The following is a 27,667-nucleotide window of genomic DNA, read 5'->3' as shown; positions in this document are numbered from 1 at the left end:
AATGTATCTGACCTGACACCTGCAGCAGCTGGTGGCCCCAACAGTTCATCGCCAAACGGATGCAGTGGGTCTCAGGAATATGTGCTATGCTCACTGAAAGGACTCAGCCTATTCAGTCAGACAACTTGCTCAGAGGTGACCTGTGCTCATACAAGGCCATGTCAAACCCAGATTTGATGACTATGCTTCACTCTGTGAATCTAGATCCTCAGAACCACAAGGCAGGTGATTTTAAACTTTGACACGTCATTAATAGAACGTGCTGGAGGACAGATTCATCACCCAGACACTACCATGCTGTGAACAACATCTCCCAGTACATGTGAGGCAGAGCACTCGCTGGCCTTGTTCAAGAGGAGTCTTGACTAATGGATGAGATTGTGATATATACCCTAGGATTACTTGTTACTTCAGTGTCTGTGAAGTCAGCAATATAGATATATATATAGGCATAGGCTATCTGTAAAACATAGGTGGAAGGAACATAACTATGGGCTAGGGTATTGGCTTATAGATGCCCTTGCGATAGCCTACTATGAACCTTTAACCCTTAAACCCTATTTTGTTTTTCCCTTCAAAACCCGTTTAATCCCCCGTTTTTCCCATTTAATTTCTGTTTGGAACACGAATGTCCTTGCTAGACAGTAGGACAGTAAGGAGTTTTTGTACATGCAGTGGATTTTTCTGGATGATGAATGAGTTTGTGTACTATAGTTAGTTGTGATTATATTTAGGTAGTTGTGTAGTTCAAGCCAGTTTTAATTGCTGTAAGCTATGACAATGAATTGGGGCCTATGAGGGGGAATGGTGTTGTTAAATTTAACTTTATTTTATTGTAGCAGATGGCAAGTTTCTTTGTTTGAGTATTGTTTAAGTTTTGTTAGGAAAGAAGTGGCATATAAAGAGTTGGCAATAAAAGGTGGTGGCTAGAGTTTGCCCTCCAGAATCTCTAAGAAATCCATTGATCATGTAAAGGGACCCTAGTTTCTGGTGTGTGTATAGTTAATGGTGTGCAGTATATGCTAGTCATATTTGAGATTACCAATTTGTTATAATGCCTAGAAGTTTGCTATGCATTACAGTCTCAATGACAGTATTACTTGCTGACTTTATGGTAAAAGATTGATTTTTTAGGAAACTTTTTATGGTAAAACATTTTCTGGGGTTGAGTAGTAGTTTAGATTCTTTGAGCAGGTTTTACATAGGAGAGAAAAGATTTTTTGAAGTAATGTCTTGGAGCTTATTTATTGTTGAGGCCACACATATTAATGTTGAGGTTGTCTACTTACTGAAATAAACTAGCATGGTGAGGTGGAAATGTGGAAGTTATTAATAAATATATTAAATAGGACAGGAGAGTGGTGGTCTTGCCATGGTGGAATAGTTTATTTGCTTAATGACCAAAAAGTTTTTGGAGTTGTGTTGATTTTTGTCTTGCAGGTTGGTATAGTATGTTTATTTGTCTTGTTTGACATTTGGACTTTGTAGGTTTCTAAGATGTTTAAATTGCTGAAAGTAATTTTGAGCTCTATTTTTATACCATTGCATATATGTTCCATTGCACAATGAACTATAAAATAAAGGGAGGTTTACTAGTCATAGGTTATAAAGAACTTGTCTGTTACATTATCTAAATATTTTATAAAGCTGTATCTACCTCTGAATGTGTTTAAATTCTCTAGCCATACAGACAATTCTTTCAATGCTGACATTTCTGTCCTAAAAAGTAGTCCATTGCACACAATTTGAAGCAAGAAAACAATTCTTGTCTGCTTAAAATTCTGTTATTCTTTGTTTCCTGTTTGTGTTTAATTTTTAAAGGGAGGTTTATCCTAGCCACATTACTTTAGGGAAAGCTAGAGGTGCAAAAACATAACCCCTATAAGGAGCACTAAGTTCTAAGCATTATAAATGAGTGCATATTTAAGAAAGCCAGTGTCAGTTTTTAACAGCTCTGTTGTTTTTATACTGAAAACAACCTCTTATTCTCTAAAATTCATATCCCTTGCACTCCATAATTTTTGATGCTGCAAGATTTACTGGAAACAAAAATCTCAGTTTTTGTGAAAAACACATACCCTGGGATTCATGAACCTTCGCCATGGCTTGCGCATAAGCGTAGAAGCGTTACAATGCCAAATATGGCTGCCCGGCGATTCAGGTATGATCAATCCCGTGCACTACCCGGTGCGCCTTGGATCAGCGCCGCCCCAGCGTGGGTATGCTAAACACCCCGTAATGCGGTGTTGCACCATGCAAATGAAGGCATATAGTGATCCGCAGTGGCGCATGCGTAACGCATAATGCCCGCGGCAATGTAAACCCAAAAAAAAAAAGCGGTTTACATTTTCCCAAACATAACATAGGTGTAGCGGAAGCTGTCAGCGTCAGGTATCACACTGTTGCCATATGCCAATGGCGAAATACACAGAAGAATGTCAAAGAAAACATGCACAACATGTAAATAATAACATAAATGGTATGTCCACAGAAACTCACAGCAGAACCCCAGGACATGTTTTGCGGAGGGTGCAAAACAATGATGAAATAATATGACAATGTTATAAAACAGCAGCATAATGCACATCAGCTTCACAGCCACAATACACCATGGTATGCATGCGAAAGCCACAACCCCGCGGTGCAAAAGGGTTGCGCAGGACTTCGGCGTCAGTGTTAGGCGTGGTAACTATGAATTAGTAGTCAATGCCATGCCGATGAGGCGAATAATACTGAATCGCCAAAACCCCGCCCGGTAAGGCTGTACCAAGCGTGATAATACGCAGTGGCCCAGAGGAATACATGTCTCACCTGCAGAGGGTGTGCCACTGTAGAAGGAAGCACATTGGAGCTCAGCAAACCTGGGCTGTACATTGCACATCACAGCTGCAGGACTGGCGTGTGGGGAAATAGTTGAGCTGAGAGCACACAATGCGGCGCAGAGGTGCATGTGTGCACGAGGATGATTTCACGTTCATAGCAGTCATGTGGCGCTCACCCATAAAATAACGCCGGAAACAGGAAGGTGATGTTGAGAATATGAAATGCGGAAGCAGGTAATTGGGTAATGTGGGCAATCAGCACTAATCAACCCGCGAAGGCCAATCGGCAGCTGACAACTCTGCATGCAGAAACCTGCAAAGCCGGGATAGGGGAGGCATATGAATGCAAAGAAAGTAGGGAGGTAGCAGATTGCAAAGAGTGAAGACCTGACACAGCAAGAGCCAAGCAGACAGGCAGCAAAGGGTGACACACCAAGCATGCGATATGCCATGTCCCAGAAACTACACATGACAGGGCTCTGCAGGATGCATAACAGGAAATAGTAGGTGCAACATGCAGAAATAGCGAGGGAAAGGTTGAAGAAGGTAATCCATTGCAGGCAAGAGTAATGCAACACCAAAGGGGCAACAGTGTTGCAGTGCCAGCAGTAAAACAGAAGATAATCCCCAGATGCGGACGATAAAGACACAGCCTATGACATCACTGGTGTACAGCAGCACAACAGTATAAAGTGAAGTGTGAATGCACACAACACACAGCCGTGTATTCCCAAAGCGCCACACCATAGGTGTGTAAACACCGCGAGGAACTTTTTAAAATGTACATGTTGGGTGCTGCGTGGCCGTGATCCATCAGCATGTGTTAGAGACAGGCGGTGTTGTGGAGGAGGTGCTGACAACTACGTAGGCCTCAGTGGAGAAGGAGAGTGTTCAGACCAAGGAGGTAACCTACCAGGGGCTACAAGACCTGGAGATAGTAGGAAGTGTTACAGGGTGGATAGGGACCGTTACAGCAAATAGTGGTGCTGTGCCCATTGCGCCTGAGAACAGAAACAACAGAGGGCCATCCCAGTGGACACAAGGTATGTGTAGCTTGCGAATACTGGCCACAGGTACCTTTCAAAGGCCAACTGGGGATATAATGGGCATCTCACAGGCATCAGCATCGAGGGTACTACACCAGTTTCTGGATGCCATGTTACCACATGCCAATGAGCATATATACTTCCCCAGATCTCAGGAGGAGTTGGCTTCAGCAATATGCACCACTTCCACCGTGTGGCACAATACCGGAGGTACTGGGTGCGATAGACTGCACGCGCACATACAAATCAAGTCACCACCTGGGGAGCAGGGTAGGCGCTACATAAACGCAAGGATTCCCCTCCATCAATTGCCAGGTCGCGGTGCAATGCAATGAGGCATTATCATGGATGTGTGCTGCTGGCAGCCCTGGAAGCCTTCGACTCCCATATCTGGCATGCCTCACAGCTGTACCAGGTATTCACCAGGGGACATCCACAAGGCCACCTTGTGGGGGATGCTGGCTATGCACTGGAGCCGTGGATGATGACTCCCATCAGAAATGCACACACACACACATGCAAGAATGCCGCCAATGAGAGCTGCGCACAAACCAGAATAATCATAGAGCGTGTGTTTGGGATACTGAAATCACAGTTCCGGTGCTTGGATACATCCGGTGGAGCCTTGCAGTACTCTCCAGGCACATGTGCCCACATATTCATAGTATGTGCCATGCTACATAATATGATCCTCTGCAGGAAGCAGCTGCTGCAGGACATAATGGTGAAGGGCCACAAAGCCCACCACAACTACCAAGGCCAGTCCAGGCACAGAGGGTTCAGGACCATGAACACACTGTGCCAGCCCCAACAGGCAGGCGGGCGTACCCAATATGCCTATGCCCTGGCAAAGAGGAACGTTATAGCACATACTCTGACAGCATAGGCACCATGGACTGACACCTCCCTACCTGCACACACAGTGAAATGGGCCGGCACACAAACATGACCACCGTAAGTGTACCGTATGGGTTTCCCATGTGTGACTCCAACATAGGCAGCCCCAAACACTGTACACCCAACAGCCAGTGGAGCATGGGCAGCCAACACCTGAACCGTCTGCAGGTCCTACAGTGAAGCGGCGTTGCTGTATGCTGCCACGTTCGCACGTAAGGTGTATACATATAAACATGTATATATGTGCATATACATATATGTAGATAGATACAAGTACATATATATATAAGTACTACAGGTAAGACAGGGAATCAGAGGGATGTGGGTGACAGAGATGTAACATGCAATATCTGGCTATTACATAGTATACATAGTGAAATGACAACCTGAGCATCCGGGAGGTTTAACAGGAAGAGGATACCGCCAACCATGGAAAGGGCAACATGCGAAATGCATAACTTGGCGAGTGGAATGATCGCCCAGGCCACAGTACAGTAACAGTACGTAATGCGGGTAATACTATGATGATATGAGGGGGAGGTAGACACATACGATTGTGTGACCCATGCAGGTACTGTGTGCAACCGTCCCGTGAGTGCCGTAGTATGTGTATCTCGTGTGTGTGAGGGTGCCGTGTGTGTCGCTGTGCGGTGTAATGTGTGTGTCTCCGTAATATGTGTATGTTGGTGCCATGTTAGAGGCAGAGTGGAAGAATAATAATATGTGTAGGCATACGCTGGTACATTAGCCACAGGCATATGTACACCAGTAGTCCCAAAGTAGTAGTGAGAGCCCCACCCTGGCTGGGTTTGTGGCGGCGATATAGCGATACAAAGTGACAATGTCCCAGATTGTAGCACAGGAATATACCCCACAGGAAATGGAAAGGGCGTCGTACGTACTAATCATGACGTATGTAACACTTTGCGATATGCTAATACGCCAAAGCGATCGCCGGCCAAAGTCACACAGCAATAGGTATGTACCGGCGGAAATACGTATGTGCTACCTCCAGTACTGACCGTGGCCACATATCGGCCCGTAAACACCGCTGTGTGTTCTACAAGTGTCAAACAAGAAATCCCCACCTGAATAGGTGGCAACCACTGGCAAACAGGCCATCCAAGAACAGGACCACAATGACTGTAAATATCTGGGACAGAATGACAAGGGATAGTCGTCCGCATTACAAACAACCGCTGATATACCACAGATGTGGCGGAGGAATACATGCATAGAAGCACACGCATGGTATAATTCCAACACCACATGACAACAACACAACCTACACTCCGGACCAACAGACAATTAACTGTCAACTCCCCAGGCAGGGATGGAGCACCTGAACAACCATACCGTGTATGTAGAGATGCAAGGCCCACAACCCACATCTGTCACCTACAACCTCCGATATCCCCCATCGTACATATTAAAGGGATACAAGCCGTAATAGCAGCACAAGCATACAGGCAGTCAATGACATCTGCATAACGCCAACATCTCAACGTGGGAAACACAATCAGAAGCGGATGCATACTTGCATCGTTGTTTAAGGAATACAACAGCCATGTTACACATCCAGAATGCAAAAGCATGCATCAACAGGCGTAGTCAGGACAGGGACACCCACATGTCAGACCAAATACTATACCCAACACACAATCTCCACGGCTAACACCACTGCGAGAAATGTACCTGTCGCCACACATAAGCGGCTGCAGTTGCACATAACATAACACAATACAGACCATCTCCATGAAGGTAGGGCTAATAGCGCCCAGGTGAGGAATCAACCATACCCCAGTTCTGAATACGCGTAATGTCGAATGGAGTAGATGCACAGGTGATATCGCACAATTACACACTGAGGAACAGCAATTGGTGGGATGAACCCACATGTTGCAGGTATCAGCGGATATAAGGATGACTCCCAGGATATTCAAACCGCATGCATTCATACCGAACCAGCAGTGTACAACCGAAAGAGTAATAAATAGGAATACCCGATGCGGACGAAACACGGGAGCAAACACCGACAAGGTATGTAGAACACACAATATGTATACCGGTGTGTAATGCATGATGTGTATGGCGAAGCTGTACTGTATGGGAATGGTGTTTGTAAGTAATGACACTTGTCCATAATGCAGAGAGTGGTGAAGGTGGTTATGTAGTGCTATCCTGCTGAGCATACCAACGACTGTTTTACACAGTGTGCACAGCAGTGGAACATCATGTACACAGCGAGACACCACAAGAGCTGCCACAGGGGGCATTAGAGAACAATGCCACCACCGCCCCGATACTGGCGGTGGATATCCAACAAGGAAGTGCCATAGCAGGGGATAGGACATGTATGTATACTGTCACAGCACACATGTGTATGGGCATATACCGTCGATGTCATACGTAATAAGCCCAGCGTGCCGCGTATGCCCTTGCAGTAGGGGATACTATGTCAACTATGTGTAATGTAAAGCTGTCATGGTGGATATGACAGACATTATACACAGCATCACAGGCATATCATGCACAATGGAGGTATTGCCTATTGGTATGTACAACAACAGGATACATATGGCCTGTAGGTATGGGACAGAGTAGTTGCATCATAGCCATCCAAAATGGAAGGACACCAAGTAACCATGCCCAAGCGATCTGTAGCAGGTGCATCGTGGGCAACAATGAAGTCTGGCAGAGTCCATGTGTAAACACATGTGCAGTGTACAGTAGTGTTACCTCCCATGGTAGTGTCCTGTGAACAGCAGAGGCGGGTGTCAACTGCATGTCTACACAGTACTGCTGCTGTGGTGGTACCATGACTACATGTCACTCAAACAGCAGGGAGCTATCACATGAACAGTGCCACTGTGTGTCCCTGTGGGATGTGCACAGGACCTGTGTTCACAACAGCATGGTGTGTGTTGTGTCTGCGGAGTAACACAGAAGCCCAGCCCATGCAGTGTGGCATGTGTGCACATATCCATGAGCAGTCGTTCACACTGCCCACCACAATTGTCATGTATGAGAGTATATGCATCAGTAATCGCGGGGAGGACATGGTCAGTGTCAGAGCAGAAGACACCCCTGTATGTGGTATGCAGATGTGTACAGATGTGTTTTTCCGTCTGTCATCCGCATATGTAAACCGTCCGAGCCTGGTACACATCGTGGCATGACAATGCTGTGCCATGTGTAAAGTCGCGGCCGTTGTGGAAGGTACACCATAAATGTGGTATTGTACCCCTTGACCATGTGTAGATGTGTGCATGCCACAGGTACAATGGCTACCTATGTACCAGCATCACACACAGTACAGATATAGGTGTGGCCTGCAGAAGTGTATCCATGCCACAGTGGAATCTGGTAACCACAGGACCGTGTGGGGCATATGTGTGTACAGCAACCATGTACAATGTGATATGTATGTGCGGGGCCAGTATCCATGTGATAGTCAGTGGGTGAATGTTGCTATGCAAAGGTGATGTGCATGCACCATGTGTCATGCATCCTGATGCCATGACACCCACATGATGTATCTGCCACACTGACACCCATATGGTTGTTATTGGTATGAGCTGGTGGAGCTATAATGGCGCCAGGTATGTAGGTGTGGGATATCTAGGCATGGACAGTACTCTGTGACAGCATGTTGTGTATGTAAGCAAATAGTGAACATGAGGGGCCCATGACTGAGGACTGTGTAATGCCATATGTACCTGACATGTAGTAGGTACTATGATATGCTTGCACCACTGAGTGTCCTGTCCAGGAGTCATATAGCCTAACATCCTGAGACACAGGGTATGATGTGCAGGTGGATGTGTATGTTGCCAATACCAGAACGTGGAATGGTGCTGAAGGGCAATGTGAGGACAACGTCTGATGTGTTGGCCTCTGTACCACCCCAACCGCCCATGCAATGGTACGACAGGTGGCCAGCATGTGTATGTGGCGTGCTGTGGCATACACAAGCCCAACAAGGGTGCCAGGGAAGGCATGGAGGCCATCAATGTAGCACATTTCGGTGAGGATGTGCCCCAGTGCCATTCAGAATAATAGTCCAGTCATGGGTGTATGAATGCAGTCCCTGCGATGCAATGCAGTAAATTGCCACCCATGGGTAGTCACGAGAATCTGCGGCTGTCACGGTGGTCAAGGTACACAATGTCCGACAACAGGCTAGCAGTAAATATAGTGGGCTGGTGCGGAGACACATACCAAACAGGTTGGTGGGACATAACAGCTAGGGACATCGGAAGGTGACATCGGGCCAGTGTCCCAGGACATAACGTGTGCATGTCAGTACCATGTATGTGTCCACAAGGACACTACGATGTCCATGTATGGATTGCGACCCTGTAGTGAGTGAGTGTGTATTGTTGGTAAGTACACCATCGCCTGGCACTTTGCCAGCATTATCTCGGTCTGCAATGCCTGGGTGACTATTGTATGTGACATTGAATGTGGATGTAGCCAAACAACACAGACATACCACCACACTGCCTGAGGCCCCACACTGCAATGTGCGGCAGTCATGTGTAGGTAGCTAGCCTTGGAGCATGCGATGGACCTCAAGGACCCACCATGGCTGAAAAGTGATGCACCCCACACGTAGCGAATATACACCACCATGCAACAGCCTGCACATGTGCCCATACATCAGATGTGCATGGAACATGACCCCCACCATGGTGTCTGTGAAAATGTCAGTACTGCCATGTCTTTGTGTGGAATAGCATGGTCCCTACCATTGTGTACATGCTATGGAAGTGCACTGTGGTATGTGTCAGCATATTTATGTACACTGTCCATCTGCGGGGTGTCATGCCATTAACAACTGCTGTCAGCAGGCGTCAGTAGTACTGGCTGTAGTACATGTTCCGTGTATGCTGCGATGGGTGTGTGTCCAGGGTGTGGCTAGCAGGGCCGTGAAGCATATGTGTTCATCCACCAAAGGGGGGATAACCCCAGGTGCAACACACCAGACACATGGAGGTATTGTGCATGCTGAGGTAGTGTAGGTATGGTATGTGTTGTGTAATGTGTCAGCCAGCTGTGTGGAGTGCATGCCTCAAGCATGTTTAGGTACATGGGTGTCCATTCTAGGGAAGTGTGGGTTGCTGCCAGCACATGGCAGTATCAGCTGTCTGAGGCCCAATGTACAGTATAACAACACAGACATCATGTAGCGTGTGGTGTACAATGTCAACTCTGTTGCGTGTTACAATGTGTCTAGTGGTCACAAACATGGATATCTGCACATTGAGCACCTATGATGCATTGCGTTAAAATAACTATCTAGGATGTGTGCAAAACACTGCGTGATGTGAGATCCCTCACTTGTGTGTGTTGCAGTCCAGGTATGTGCCTGGGAGTGCGATCCGTGTACAATCTGTACTGCGAGGTGTGCTCGCACAGCATGGAGGCAGGTCCCAGTCACTGCAGATAAATGTGAGTGGTGCACTAGTGTGTGCGCCTTGCTTGTGTGCAGCACAGTGGAAGATGCAAGCATTGTCCCACATGACCCCATGCTGTGCCTGCCTGTTACAGCCCTGCTGGAGATAGTTATGTGACACCGCCACAGAGGCAGTATAGCATGTGAAGATGTACATGTGTGCTCCACACCCCAGGCAGATGGCCGCAGGTCATGTGTGCCACAGCAGTGTGGTCGACTAGGACTGTCATAGCAGTCAGATACCACATGCCTGTATAAGTACAGTATGAGCATAGGCAACAGTTGCAGTGACACAGTAGGTCAATGTACAGGTGTCCCTGTGTTCAGACCACTGCCTACTGTACACTTGGCTAGACACACACCCAGAGGTGAATACGCAGTGAGCCATCACATGTCCCAGTACATGTAGCCTGTGTAATGCCATCACAGGGCGGTCACAATAACACGTTGTATGAGAGATATGTTGTACCAGGTGATGTATCATGTGTGCATATGTTGAGTTGCACAGCTGTTCACACATCCGCAACATATCAGTGCATGATGCCTAGTGTAACATGATGTGTGGAACTGCACTGTGATCCACAACAGGGTCATCAGAGACAGGTGTGTTGTGAATGGTGTAACCCATGGTTCCGCGAGATATACACCGGTGCTGTTGGTTGCCATGCTGGGGGCCACCAGTGGTGCCTACAGTGGTCATACAGACATACTGCACACATTGTTCTGGCAGGAATGTCCATTGTTGTAGATGATGTGTTACTACGTGAAGGTAGGTGTGTGTTGTGAATGTTACCTATCCAGATGTGACCATCAGGTGCAGTCATGGTTGTCGACAGCATCACACCCATCCACAGCTGTCAGCACCCTGTCCCCAAAATGGGTGTCAGCCGCCCTCGTACTGTGTGACTTATGTGCAGATGGCGGAACACCTACTACTGGCTGGCTAACAGTATCATCTCGGAAGGCTATGTGATGGCTGGAATACGCTGTTATAATGTATAATGATGGTATCCCAATGAAGTACATGGAATAACATATAGTAAGCCATGGCTGGCATGTAAACCATGTACAACAATGACTGTGTGACAGACACAAACAATGCGGAGCCATGTTGAACATGCACCCATGAGAACACCAAATGAGGTATGCTGCACGTATCGATGTACAACTGTCAGCTATGGGCACAGCATGGATGCAGACGCACATCCCCCACAGGCAGTACCACTCCATGTAGGGGGGCATTGCACGAGTACATGTGACAGATGCTGTACCGCCACATGTACTGCATATCCATCATATAGGGGTAGCAGTGGTACATGACTGTTGGACATGCCTGTACATATGACCATGTCCCACAGGATATGTGTTGCGATGTGTACAACACCTGTTGTACCGTCATCAAGCTGTGAAGTGTATGGCTGCCAGTGTACCTGTGTGACATGTTGTGCAATGGGTGCAAAGATACGCAGTAGTGCATTGCATGCCCACATGTCCCACACAGGTGCATAGCCTGAACATACAACACAAAGAGGGTGGCAACCCACTGACACCTGTCCGGATAAAGGTGTGCATGTCCATGACACATTAGCACCTGAGATGTTAGCAGTACAGCTGTACAGGGCGGCATGCATATTCGATCATTAATACCCCTGCGTGTTCCACCACTGGCCTGTTGACAGACAGACACCAACACAATGTGCAGCACTGACATGTGCACAGCACATCACCGCTGGCTACAGTAGAACAGGGTTACCATGTAGACACATGCACAGAACATCTGCGCCAGCCACAGTCAAACACGGTATGTGTTGAACCCCACCATCATTGTAGCCCATGCCACAGACAGATGTACATGCATCTGTGTATGTACGGCTGGGAATGTCCCTGGGCTAGCAGTATAGCTGTGTCAGTGTTGCGAACATACTGAATGGGCTGGGTGTGTGAGGTGTGCATCATACGTGTATGGTCCGATGGATGATACCATCAGTGCCCCCGCTATGTGAACATCCCTGTCCCCATAAATGGATGCCTATGCTGTGCCCAACACCACAATCCCTGTGGGAGGGATGGTGCTGTGTGGTGCACCTGCTGACATGGCGGTGGCTGCAGGCACTGGATGTAGACATATGTGGTACCCATGTCAGGCCAGGGTACCATCCATGTACACTGGATATCATTGTGTGGGCACATACAGCACTGTGTTGAACAATATCACAGCACATAGCACCTGTCAGGGTAATGTGTATGCATGGATGTCTTGCGATACCAGCATGCACCATACACACCCCACCAAGCAGCATGCTGCCTACCTTGCAGAAGGCCATTGTCCACACCATGATGATAGACATGTGTAATGTCCATATACACATAGCAATGACATATGGAATGGACAGCCACCCTCCCAATATCAGTACCCCCAGGTGGGACACATCCCTGTGCCATGTATGTGACATACCCTGCCATACCATGCAGCCTTGTCCAGCAAGGCTGCCCGTTATACATCACAGTCATACATGGTGCGATGGCCAAATGGCACTTGCACTATCAACCGTCCAGAGCAGTAATGTGGCACTGATGCACCTTTTGGTGTCACAGGTGCTGTGTCTTGTGTGTACAGCGTCGCGCACATGCTATATGTATGACCATCCCTGCTAATGTCATATGATTACACAATGTCCCATGTGTATCACATGTGCAATACAGGTGAGCCGTGGCAGGTTGTCCAACACCTGTACAGTGCTGTGTAGATGTACATGGCACAACACATGCATGTACAGGTGTCCGTGTATGTGCAGTGCCACACGCTGGCGTCCATAATGGCTGCATCTGTGATGCCCTAGCGACATATACACAGCATCCAGGTGAACAGTAGAACTGTGTGCACATTGGGACATGTGCCAACTGAGTATGAACACAGGTGCAGGCAGGTACACATGTCACAGCAGGTTACCATCAACATGGTGTGTGTACGGTGTGATGAGTTGACACACAGATATGATATGATACCGCTGCTTAACAGTGTGGCAGCTTAACCGTCAGCTGTGTCAGTGCCATGATGCATCACAGAGATTACTGTGCAGATGTCGTGCATGTCATAGCAATGTATGTCAGCAGTATGCCAGTACATCAGTGTAAATGTGACCTGTCACCATCATTATGTCTTACAGATAATGCCTGGATTCACGGCTGCCAGCCTTCAGCCACCAGGAGGATGGCGTAATCATACCGTTGCTCCATGACAACTATGACCTGCTATTCAGCCATGTTCCACAGCAAGCACAGCAGCGGGATGACCTGTGGCAGGATATCGCAGGAGGATGAATGGCGTGGGTGCAACAACCGCACCTACCAGCAGATCACGCGCCGACACTGCACGGACCCTGTCGGCACGTGAAACAGCGTGCGCCAATCGCAAAGAGAACAAGGTGGAACAGGTGGTGGGCCACCAACCCAGCCCCACTCACACATGGAGGAGCTCCTGGCCAGTCTGGGGACACCAGGGAACATCATGCCATCGTGGAGGTGGGGGTCTCCAATAGCGAGCCTGGGCTGCCTGGTAAATCAGCCTTGCATATGTGTATGATAACTGTCATAGGTGTGGGTGTCACAGTACACCACGTAATGTACCAACACATGCCAGGTATATGGCCACAAAACGCATACTACAGTATGCTATGTTGTGTTTTCAGGCGTGTGCATAACACATGCTACCACACAGGTACATGATGTGACATGCACAGTGCTTACTAATACAGTCATGGATAATGTTTATACTGTTGTGTCGCCCCTATACAGGTACCTCTGGCGTGTCGCACAGCCATGGGTCCATTGCAGGTGAGACTGTTGTTAGCAACAGGCATGTTACAGTGTATAGATATTCGCCATGTGGCCAGGTATTACATGCACACCTGGGTTCTGCTCAAGTCACAGTATACAGGTTGCACCACCAGACACACACGCCACCCATGTACAGTAGATACAACCATTAGTATACACTGGCATGAAACCACAGTACCTGTCAGTTGTGATATGTGCAGTCAGCTATGCATACAATGGTGGAGGTGTTCTACAATGGATGCATATGTAGTATGCATTGGAATATGCCATTTGTGGTATGCACACAGTACCACATAGTGAGCTGTGATCTGGCCAGCACACAGGTGTTACCAATGTGACATATGCCCCTGCATTGTGTGCTGCGTTGTGACACTGACATAACATGTCCGCATGTAGTCTGTCTGCAATATTGTCACACCATGACATGGCTCGCCCTGACATAGCAAACATCCACACTGTTGTCTGCATAGCCCTCTGGATTGTGACACCTCCGACTTGTATGGGTGTATGTCACATGGGCCACCACAGGGATGGGTACACTATGCCCATCACACACAATTGTCCATGACCCAGTCAAACATGGCCATGGGTGATAGCTACAGGCATGTTGCCACACAGTATGTCTGGAGTGGATGAACACCACGTTGCACATTGTCCACACATAGATGCGATCATAGCTGTAGTGGACCACCTGTACATTTGATGTGGTACACCAGACAACCGAATGCCTGTCTGCAGCCACGGTGCCACCAATGTCTACCATATCACGTGCTGTGGAACAGCATGACTGTGTTGCAGACATGGCAATGCAATGCGTCCATGTTATGCATCACACAGAAACATACCTGTGGCCTGCTGCCATGCAGTGGCACAGTGCCTGTACTCCCCACTGTATAGCTATGTACCACGGCTCACACCAACCACACCTGCACAGACATCTTTGTAACACATGCATTCTATCTGTAGCCTGTACACATAACACTGCACTGTGACGTCCAGTATGATGCGGTGCATGTGGTCAGGACACCATTGTCACATGTCCACATGTTATCGCACATGTTGGCGGTACATGTCAAAGTGGCGTAGCCATGTGTACTGTTAACCTGCCTGTGACCACCGCGGTGTATCACGGTGATGCATGCAAACTACCATGAATGTGTGTACTGCATGCCTACTGAAATGACACCTGCTTGATGTAGTGTGCACCCCAGGAAAGTATGCATACTACCACTATTAATGTCTGGCCTGCATTCACTGAGCTGTGGTGTGGGAATGCTGCATGCCATCTGCAATATCACATGCATGATGTGTCAGCGTGTGTGTGTGTCAGCGTGTGTGTGTGTCAGCGTGTGTGTGTGTCTGCGTGTGTGTGTGTCTGTGTGTGTGTGTCTGCGTGTGTGTCAGCGTGTGTGTAATGTATCTTACAGTATGTCTTTGTATTCACAGGTGTTGTAGGTGCGTTCCCCTCCTGCGGTCCATCTGATGCTAGTGTCCCCACAGATACTAGCAGTGATGACCATATGCATGAGGCACAGGCAGGGTTGTCAGGGCAGAAGCTGTGCCATTGGTTGCCATCCCACCTATGTCCCCTTCATCTCTGCACATGGTTCTGATGCGACACATGCCACATCACCGTTGCCCATAGAGGAAGGACAGTCAGCGTCTGTTGGCATTGAGCAGGAAGGTGTGGTGGCTACAGAAGGTGCGGCGTACACACCATGTTGCCAGTGTAATGACTGGTGATGTGCCACACAGGCATGTGGCTGGTGCTGCTTGTAGGAGGACCTCTGGCAGACATGCACCTGCTGTACAGGGTGCAGCAGCTGGTATCACCAGACGCATGTTCCAGACTGTAATGGCGGCACAGGCACGTGCTGAATGGCAGAACCAAGAAGGGCAGAGGCTGCAGAGGGCCGCAATCCGTTCCCTAAATGAGAACATCCAGTCATTGGCGAATGCTCAACAGCAGATTGCTAATGTACTGGATAGGCGATTAGGTGAGATGGTTGGAATCCTCGACCGAGGCATGTCAATCCGCGAGCGTGAGCTGTCTGTGCTGGAACACCTGGTAGGGAACACCTGGTAGGGGTGAGGCGTAGGACACGTGGCCGTAGGCCAGCAACACCACCTATTGTAGATGTCGGCGTGTGTGTGGTGCCACCTCTCATGCCCACTCACACAGTGCCGGTAGCAGCAGTAGTGCAGCTGGTGCTACACCAACCACACCAGGACACAGCAGGCCATGTGGACGTGGCCCTGGCCGGTCCCAGCATGGACACGGTTCCAGCAGACATGTGTCATCGGAGAGTGGCCACTCCATACCTCCACCCAGTAGTGCCCGTGTGACCCCAGGCAGGCACGGGTCACGTGGCCGCAGACGGACACAATGAGCTGTACAACCTGCACTGTACAGTCTGGGGCTGCAAAGTATACCCCATGTAGGCATCACAGATGGCTGAACTGTGTACACACATGCCCACACATGGCAGACACAACTGTAGGGCTCCACCACATCCACATGCATTCTGCACAGTCATGCCCAGTAAATGCACCGGCCCTTACACGCACACATGATGTCATCCATTGGTAAAGTCTATGCCCCTGGCACACATCACCCTGTGCATATGATGAAGCCTCTGCCGCATCACTGTCATCCACACCATCGGTGCACAGTTATGCAAATATATTCTGATGCACAGGGTGGACAAGATAGTGAGAGGTGTATGTGATACCTGTGTACGCATAGTGTGTGATGTGTATGTTGCAGTGGTTGTGTATGACAAGTGACAGGTGCGTATGTGACGTGGGTTGTGTACTGTCATCATGCAGCAGACATACCATGTAGTGCAGGTGCAGCATGCATTGAGCTGTGTACCGCGGTATGTGTGCGGCGGTTTACATGTGTAGCACCATGTTGGTTCTGTTAACCTGTTTGCCTCATATGGTGTACTCGCATGTGCCTACTGGAAGCACTGTTATCAGTCCCCCATGTGTAGCTGTGGGTTACCCTCAGGCACATCTGGCAATATCAGCATACCACAGGTACCCACAACCTGCCTGGACACCTACATAGGTACATAGGTGCATAGGTACATACCAGGCTATGTGCCCTACGGCATGTGTAAACCTAGCCAGAGTGTGTGTGGCTTTCACCACCCTTTAGGATGAGGATACTATATCCATTGGTCTGCTGTCCCTCTGTCCAGCAGTGACACAGAGATGATGCCTGGGGCATACCTACGATCTCCCATCCACACGACAGGATTACTCTTGGACAGAGTCAGTGAGGGGCTCTGCTTCACAAGGGCTGGGAATCTGTTCCATGGTGTAGGGAGTCTCTGGTGATGAACCTGTCCTCCAGCACATCCTATCTATGTCCGTGTTGAGGTTTCTGTCTGTTGTGTGCCCATGGTTGTTTGGATCCTAGGAGGTGGAACATGTCCATGACACCCAGGTCGGGACATGGCCCAGTATGTATATCAGGCACAGATCACCGGAGACAGGCGGTATGAGAAGGTATACAGCCGGAGTCCCCTCAGTCGGGCAGCGTGTGACATATGTTTCAGCACCTTTATCCCTGTGTTGTGGAACATTTGGGGTCCTTCCGAGTGCTGCAGGTGTCTGGTTAGGTACATTCCGAATGTGGCGTTGTACCCAATCATTGGTCTGATGCGTGAAGAGTACAGGGGTACAATGACCTCCCCTGATGTGGATGTGAATCCCTTCATGACCAGGTAGGCACAGTGGAATGTCTTGCCAACCACATTGGCAATGTGGGTGTCAAGAGAGGTTACCAACAGGTTTGGTACCCAGGTCCCTGATCACGTCCACCATGTTTAATGGATTACCACCTATGTGGTAATTCGGGGTGAACATGCCTTTCCCAAAGGGTAGGTCTATACCTTCCCTGGCATGTAGCTTCAGGCCATGGCTCTGGCACCAGTTATCCATTTCTATGAGACCTCAGGTGGATGTCCGTGTCTGATGGGGTGTTGAGTATGGTGGCGGTTTGCAGTCATCTGCATACCTTGTCTGCCACAATCCCCTATGTTTGCATGCCGTCGGAAGTTGAATGCCGACTGGAGGGGCCCAGGACTGAGCCCTGTGGGCCACCACTCCAGGACCGGCTTGAGGTCTGACATGGCACCAGGAACACTAACCCTGTGGGTTCTGACCTTCATCTGGTTGGCAACCCATCGTGTGACATATGGCTCTACATCTACGCTGGTGAGCCTTTCTATGATGCCCACATGGAGTGTGGTTCGAACGCTGTCGCCAGGTCACGGTAGTCTGTGCAAACCGACGTACCCCCATCAATGGCCTTAGTGACTCCTCCAAACAGGTCGACCAGGTTCAGGAGGCAGGATCTGCCCTTGACTAAGCCGATGTGGGTATGTTCCAGTATTTGTCATTCCCCAATGTCTTCATTTATGGGTTCCATTATGGACCCCTTTATAGCTTTGCAGACAAGGCTTTTCAAGCTTATAGGGCAGGGATGTACAGAGTCTGTAGGAGCACCGCCTTGGTGGAGTGGGACCACAGTTGCCATATGCCATCCATTGGGTACGTAGCCTGTAGTAAGGCTAAGATTAAACAGCAGCCTTATGTGCGGGTTGAGGCCCTCATTGAGGTTGTGTAGCACACAGCCGTGGACACCATCTGGTCCCATTGATGTTGTGTTCACTGCTTTACAGATATCAGCTCTCACCTGGGCATTCGAGATGTTTGGGAGGCTAGACTCTGGTGGGATAGATCGTCCCCTCTTGGGGGAGGGAGGGCAGATGTATGCCGCGGAACCTGTCTGCCAGTTTGTTGGCAATGTCTGTGGGTTCAGTGATCATTGTACCATTCTGGACTAATTCTGAGCATAACTGTGGGCTTCCACCCATGTTTCTACCATAGCTAAGGAAGGCCTTATGGTTGTCTTATGTGTCCTTTGCAAGTCCAGTCCCACAGGCGGCCTTGGATGATTGTATGAGTGATCGTATGTTACCGCCAGTATTAATCAGTGATGCCTTCCCTGGTAGTGATATTGCTCTGTCATGTAGTAGCTTTCACTTCTTGTTGTACGGTTTGTTAATGGCTGGGGTCAACCAGACCATGTGCCTGCCTTTGGTGGACAAGGTCCTGATGTTATCAGGGATCGCTTGATCCAGACATTCCTGGGGGTGCTCATAGAAGGCATTTGTAAGGGTTTCAGCAGCATGGTATGTGTTTACCACTGACATGGAGGCCTTGTAGGGTACCACCAGTCGATGGCGTGTGGGGTTAAGCTGTGGAGGTCTTCATTGTGGTCTCCCTTGCCGTGTTGGGTGCAGGATCGCGGATCTCCAGTGAGATCACTATATGTGGTCTGACCTCACCGTTGAGGATGTACATCCTGTGTGGAGCATGTCGTCCCCCATGTGTGATGATCAGGACTAGTATAGTTTCCTCCTTGTGGGTATGGTGCATGGTTGTTCCACGCGTGGTGTATGAACACCTGGAACCTTTGGTGTAGGGTGTTGTGTCCTGGGTAATGTTCCCGGTCTATGTATGGGTGGTTGATGTCACCCAATATGATGGTGTTGTGAGAGCATTCATACTCCCCAGTGTCTTCAGGAAGGCTGTGTGGGTATCCTGGATTTGGAAGGGTGGTCAGTAGCATGCAACAAACTGTAGGGCAGTCCTACCCATGGTTAATTGCACCTGGATGGTCCCCGCTGCTACGTGCATTTCTGCCAACCTGGAGGTGTGGGTATCCTTCATGGAAATGGAGACTCCCCCTCCTTCTGTGTTTGGTCCGGATTATGGTCCTGAAAGCATGATATGAGGTATGACCTGATAGTGCTGGGGTGCTCTCAGGAGCCCTGAACAATGTTTCAGTCACAGCACTGACATCGATGTCCTCCATACTGAGGAGGGCATTTGAGGGCATGCAGCTTGGACATAGACTACTGGCACTGAGCAGTATTACCCTTTCTTTTTTCCAGGTTTGTAGTCTAGGGTGGTAGGTTTATCATTTCAGCCTTGCCTGCAGTGGGCACTGTGGGGGTGGCAGGAACCTTTGCCAAACTCTTGAAGACCAGGGGCGACAGGTGCGAGCCATCCCTTGCGAAGGGGCATGGTGTGTCAAGCATGTCATCCCAGGCAAGAGGAAATTGGATCCCCTCAGACTGACACCGGTAACCAGGCAAATTATCAAGGGTGATCATTCGGAGCCAGTATTGTGGCATCATACTTGAGGGTGGGATACTGCCCAGGGTCAAGGACATGCTGGCCTGGGCTACACAATCTGAGAGCCCCTCTATGTCTCCTTTCATGTATCCCAGGGTGGTATGTCTCGATGCGTTGACACCAGCATGGACAATGACCACGTCATACTTGTACATGCTGTGGGTGACCTGAGTGCGTGTGTTATGTGGGCGGATTCCAGCGCCCGACAGGCAGCCTACTGTGATCATTCCCTTGTTCAGTCTGGTGGGTGGGACGTCGGTGTGTCTGACTATGGCGTCACCTATTACAAGTGTGTCTGGCATTGTGTGTGGCCTTTAGGGCTGTGACTGTTTAGCACACTGACGTTGAGAACTATGTGTTGCATGTCCTATGTCTTGTGGAGGCAGTTGCTTGGGTGTCTGCTTCGGAGGCTTTTTTAGGTTTGTTACATGTTTTAACAGTGCCTCCGAGTATGTCTTAGTGTGTTCATGTGTTTGTTTAGCATTTGTGATAGTTCCATGTGACACTGGGTTTGTGGTGTGCATGGTGTCCTTCCCCTCCTGTTTGGTCTTGCCGTTCATGGTTTGAGAGAGCTCAGCCCCCTGTTTGGCTATATAGTTGCATCTCTCACATGTATTATGTTTAGTGGGGGAGGTGCGGCTTGTCCGTGTCCATGAGGCACCTGTAACATTGCCTCAGGATGCCCACATTCACCATCTGAACAGGAGAGGTCGCTAGCAATTGACCCTTCGACATGCCAGAGAACGTGAATGCATTTGCTGTGTAACTGGGCCAGAAGGCACCTATAGGGAAGTGGGTACTCAATGGGATTCTAGGCTAGTGTAGCACTCCATCTAGTATACATGTACCTTACCTATGTAGGAATACTATGGGAGCAGGTGCTGAGCTTTTGTGATAGAGAACAGACAGTTGAGATTGCAAGTAGAGAAGTTCTACATGTAAACCTGCGACGCAGGCCAGATATAGTGTAGCGTTGTTACATGATACATGGCCTTATGTCCACACACATATACTGCACCTGACGCCTGTGGTCGGTGCCACAGGTTACGGTGGACAGAGACATCACATACATGGCATGACACAGTACAGGTATGGTGACATTCTGCAGGTGTCGTACACAGCGTGCTGGCAACTGACCGCAGGTGTCACCTGTCAGCTGTGGTGCATGCTGTGCAGCAGTTGGATGCTGTACCAGTACAGGAATATGTCCGCAATCGCGGGGTGTACACCACTATGGCACACACCCCATTGTGTGCAGATGGGTACACCTGCCTGTGTGGTCAGCACCCTCACAATACAATGCACCCACACGCCATGTCACAGGGCCGGTCTTGCACAGGTGGCCAGTATGGCTCACAAGTATGGCATTGACAGGGTTGTACAGTGCAGCACCAGTACGGGATGGTCACCCTGTGTGGTTAGTGTCCAGTCACAACACTATATCTGCATACACCCTCACAACAGGCAGCAAACATACACACATGTTGACACACTGACATGGTGGTGACCACACATGTCTGCACGGAGGGACGATGTGGTGCATGTACTGCACCATCCACATCCATGCACCCCACACTGAGGTATGTACAGATCTCTACCATGGTGTACAGTGATGTGTGGCATGTGGCACAGTCCCCCCGATCTGTGGCATACATGGGCACACATTCCTGCACACGTCGGTGCTAGGAATGCCACACCCACTGTATGGGATATGTGCAGGTGTGCAGCGGTATGTAGTGCATCATGCGTACCACCACTGTATCCGGCAGCTGTGCCGATATATGCGCCAGGAGGTGGTAGGGGTTACAGTGGCCATGTGACATATGGTCGATGACACCTGACTGATGGGTATGCATTATGGCAGCGCTGTCATGTAACGGCGACATAGCAGACTGTATGGACATGGCAGGGTAGGATGGTGTGGGACACACCTGTGACCACCACCTGCACACATGCATGTGGACAGGTGTTTAAACACATGGTTTACACACATACACCATGCGTGCTGTTACTATGCCACCATATGATGGCCCCCATGATGGGTATGCATGTGGTAGGGGGTTGCAACTGTGTTATGGACATCGGACACCGCTCATGCATGGCTGCACCGTGCACAGTACACGTGTCACATGTATCCCGTTGCCATGTGTGTATGCATTGCTACGTTGTGACGTGTGTCGACATACATGGAACATGGACTGTGGTATGGTATCACAGCTGTCACAGGCAAACTGTACAAGGGTATGTGTCCCAGTCAACACCGCTACACCCTGTAGGGGGTGCATACCACAGACATGTGTCCACCTTCCATTCGTGTGTGTATTACCGCGTATGCCAGTGTTATGCATGTGGTACATCACAGGCTTCATATGTGTCCTGTGTGCAGTCCATGCACACAGCCAGGCAATCACATATATGACATATCCGGACTTTGTTTCACTGTGGTACAGCTGCAGTCATGTGTCATATCTGTGTCAGGCTCGTGGTATGTGTGGAGCATGCCTGTCCATGTATACCGATATGGGTGGACTACATCACACCTGTGGGATCATTGATAGTACATGTGTACTCTGCATGGCCAGTACACTGCCATATAGACCTGTGGACATATGTCACATGCTGTTGCTGGACCGTGAGGCATACTGCTGCACCGATGACATGGTGCTGGCATGGTAGCTACAGTGTTCACTGCAGTGTGTACATGTTCAGCCTGCACCCGTGACACCTGTGATGTCATCTGTGTGTGTATGTGTAACTGCATGTGTGTCCACCCTGTGCGTGTGTACGGGTTTACCTGGCCGTGACTTGTGGTGTGTGCACTCCATCTGCATGCCGGACGGCACATAGCACATACTAAGTGTGTGAGCATGCCCGGGTTGCTGTTGTCTGGGTGGACACACACAACGGTCCACACTCTGCCCTTCCATGATTCCACCCCATGTGTATGCATGTCTGCGCTCTGCAGATTCTAAGTGTGTGAGCATGCCAAGTAAGCAGCTGTGTAGATGGACACACAGTACAGTGCACACCGCGCCCGTCTGCGTTGATACCCCGTGTGCATGTATCTTTCCCCTTCGCAACCACCACGTCTGTGAGCATACCTGGGTTGCTGTTGTGTGGGTGGACACGCACGACGGTCCACAATCTGCCCTTCCATGATTCCACCCCATGTGTATGCATGTCTGCACTCTGCAGATTCTAGTGTGTGAGCATGCCAAGTAAGCAGCTGTGTAGATGGACACACAGTACAGTGCACACCGTGCCCGTCTGCGTTGATACCCCGTGTGCATGTATCTTTCCCCTTCACAACCGCCACGTCTGTGAGCATGCCTGGGTTGCTGTTGTGTGGGTGGACACACGACGGTCCACACTCTGCCCTTCCATGATTCCACCCCATGTGTATGCATGTCTGCACTCTGCAGAGTCTAAGTGTGTGAGCATGCCCAGTAAGCAGCTGTGTAGATGGACACACAGTACAGTGCACACCACGCCCGTCTGCGATGATACTTCATGTGCATGTATGTTTCCCCATTCGCAACCGCTAGGTGGGAGGGCATGCCCAGTACGCCATTCGGGGGTACACAGTACAGTCGGCACCGATGTCTGCTACTAGGCGTGTAGCCATGGCCAATGACATCCTGCATAGCCATGGTGACTGTCCAGGTGAGTCATATGTGGTTGGTATGCCACAATGGCTGCCTACATCATGCATGCTGGTTGCCCTCTCATAGGGTATACTGTCTGGTGCATCCCGTATCCATGTCGTGATGTTGTGCTCCGTAGTTAGTTGGTATTCCCGAGTGCAGCACTACCGTGTTACTGTACGCCCACCTTGGGATGGTAACATGCTGTGTGACTGCGAACTCTGTCTTCATTCCCTATCGGCTGCCTTGCCTCTGCAGATGATGTCACCCACCTAGGGATATGCCTCCTGACAGTGCTGTGCTCAGTAATCTCGGTAGCGAGTTCTGTAAATGCATCATGCTGTAGTGTGTTCATGTAGGTAGGCGTAGGTTCATCTCCCGGCCCTTCCCCGTGTGTGTGTGTGTGTGTGTGTGTGTGTGTGTGTGTGTGTGTGTGTGTGTGTGTGTGTGTGTTTCCAGCTGCCCTTGGTGAGAGAGTAGTTCATTTAATCGCTTCGCAACACATACCTTGGCTATTGGCATCTATTCCTTTACGGATGATGTCACCCGCCTAGAAGTATGCCTCTGACAGCGCTGTGCTCAGTAATCTCGGTAGCGCGTTATGTAAATGCATCATGCTGTAGTGTGTTCATGTTGGTAGGCGTAGGTTCAACTCCCGGCCCTTCCCCGTGTGTGTGTGAGGTGTGTGTGTGTGTGTTTCTAGCTGCCCTTGGTGAGAGTAGTTCCTTTAGTCGCTTCGCAACACATACCTTGGCTATTGGCATCTATTCCTTTACGGATGATGTCACCCACCTAGAAGTATGCCTCTGACAGCGCTATGCTCAGTAATCTCGGTAGCGTGTTCTGTAAATGCATCATGCTGTAGTTTGTTCATGTAGGTAGGCATAGGTTCAACTCCCAGCCCTTCCCCGTGTGTGTGTGTGTGTGTGTGTGTGTGTGTGTGTGTGTGTGTGTGTGTGTGTGTGTGTGTGTTTACAGCTGCCCCTATAGAGAGTAGTTATTTTAGATGCTTCGCAACACATACCTTGGCTATCGGCGTCTGTTCCTTTACGGATGTTGTCACCCACCTAGACGTTTGCCTCTGACGGTGCTGTGTTCAGTGGTCCGGGTAGGGCGTTCCATACCTGTGTCATACTGTTGTGCAGTTGGGTAGGTGGGGGTAAGGTCAATCCCCATGCCTGCCAGCTGTGTGTGTGCGTCTATGCTCCCAGCCGCATGGGTTCATAGGTTATGGCTTTAGAGTTTCCGCAGAACACTTATATCCTGCCGACATCTCTGTTTGTGGATGGTGAGACACAGCTCGTGGACTGCCTGTGTGCCTGCTGTGGTTGGCGACCTCCGTAGAGTGTTCTCCACGTGCGCCCTGCTATGTTGTGGTGGGGTGGTGCTATGTACGTTACACTCCCGGCCTTGCCACATGTGTCAGTCTGTATGTCTCTTGATGTATATATATACATACTTATGTTATGCCCATAGCGCTGCTCTTGCATGGACAGCTGTCTGTCCCATGTATACTTATATTTGCGGCTGACACATAGAACTGTGAGAATGCGATGCATATCCACTCATTGTCCATACAGCGTCCGTGTTCCGCACACCCTAGAGACATCTGCTGGATATCGTGGCAGACAGCTATCCTTGCTGTACTGACACTGTACCCATACACGCCATAAACCTTGTGTATAATTGCCTGTGTATGGTGTGTGTATGTCTATCTGAGCTGTGTGCATGGTCGTGTGTATGTCCCGCTATAGCCGTCTGTGCAGGTGTAAGCCACTATGGGTAATCCTTGTGACCGCTGTGTCATGTGCACTTCAGCACATACCTGCGAACCGTACTACCCCTCCTGACAGCGGCCTTAGATCAACCACTGCCCTAGGCGATAGGGCTCCATGGCGCCCACCACCACAACACATGGTGCCCCCATCCTGGTGTACCTACATGACATAACTACTAGAAGGTGGCCCTGCTAGTGTGGCCCTAGGCAGCCGCCGGGATGGCCTATGCCTCTGACGGCTATGAGCACATCCCAAGGCATACTTTTACATTCAGTGTTTTACAAAGGCTAGATTTTAATCCCAGAGGGGGGGGACCTTATCAACTATACTTTAGAATGCGGATTGAGATGGATTATTAGGTGGAGAGTTGACTACACACCAGGGCTGAATGATGAAGCACAGATTTAGCCTCTTTTGAGAAGCAGGTGGCTTAAACCCAAATAACAGGAATGTAGTTTAGGTACAGCTATACATTTAACACCTATTAGTCCACTCTTTCAGTTGTTTACCACTGTTTTACATTGATATAATATACATATTTTCTATATATATTGTTAGATTTATAAACTGATGAGAATTAGGCATAGTACAATATAATATAATACATGTTTTAATAGGATGTTTTTAAAGATGTTAATATATGTGTGTGTATTTAACATTGCGTCTGCGCTTTATATGCTGGGGTTAATTGTTCATTGTTTGATGAGAAATTGACCAATGAAAGTGTAAGGAGGGATATTTAAAGCCTGGATGCTTTTATGTTATGTGTAAGTCTGATGGAGCCTACGGGTGAAAGCGCTTACTTGTATATAAAGGAACCTTTTTATACCATTTGGGAACTGTCCTGGACAATTTCTACATTGACTGTTTCATCTACCTATGTGTTTTTTGGATTGTGTGCCATAAGGTGCCAGCGGTTATTTTGTGTTGATTAGGTGTATTCCATGGTCAATTGACATTAATCATATTAATTCATTAGAAGATCTTCTTTATAAGTGGGAACGCCATAGTTTAACCATCCTATGACCTTCCTAGTCAAAGTTGTTAGTGAGCCATTAGTATGTGTTCCACAGGTCGCCCATTTGTTCCGCATTATGGAAGCGAGTGATCCCCATTTTGGTGATGGCAGATTGAGAGCTGTGTCGCGGTATTCACGACGGTCTGACTTTGTATGGGGAATGTCTAATGTAGTCCCTATCTGTATTTCCTGTGCTATGCCTTACTGCAGCTGTGTAATTCCACCAGGTTTCCAGTTATGGGTGCCATCTTGGTAAACGTGCTTGTCCATCCATGGGAATTGCCTACTGGACACTGATATAGGGCTGTACACATTTCACACCTGCTTTCAGCATTATCCGGTGGATGCTTTGCATCATTAGTGGGGAGTAAGGCATGTGCTATACCCACATCTCTCCCGATTAGTGGGGCCAGCGGATTATCTGCCAAACAACACCGAGCCCCATTTCTGCATACCCAGGATCCCATGGCTGCAACCCTCGACGGTACACATTACACATCCTTCATGTGTGCGGGACTGGGATGTGGACGCACTTCTTTGGACTCTACAATCTGGGGATTTCTGTTCATATGTCCTACATTTCATGGACACTTGTCATCAACCTTAAACATGCTGGTGGTGCATATGTCTAGCTGTGCCGTAGTCACGGCTGTCATTTCTTCTGGGTCGATCGCAGCTGGTTGATATTGCGAACGGATCAATTTTTGGAGTCCTACAATGGACACCAGTGTGCATATGTAAAGTGTAGAACTTTTTGGACTGTCACCATCTGGCCAGTGGTTTTGACTGAAGCTGTATGTTCCCCAATCGTGGATGTCTGTTTGACTACCCATATTATGTATTACTTGGCCTATCTATATCCATGTGCCAGTAAGCAGAAATACAGCAAACCTTGAGTCCTGGTCATCTTCGTAAAAGACATTATTGAACATAAACCAGACCAAAACAGAC

Source organism: Protopterus annectens, chromosome 1.part1 (genome assembly GCF_019279795.1).
Source record: "Protopterus annectens isolate FY-2018-M chromosome 1.part1, PAN1.0, whole genome shotgun sequence".
NCBI classification, from domain to species: domain Eukaryota; kingdom Metazoa; phylum Chordata; order Ceratodontiformes; family Protopteridae; genus Protopterus; species Protopterus annectens.
Note: the sequence above shows the minus strand (reverse complement) of the source record.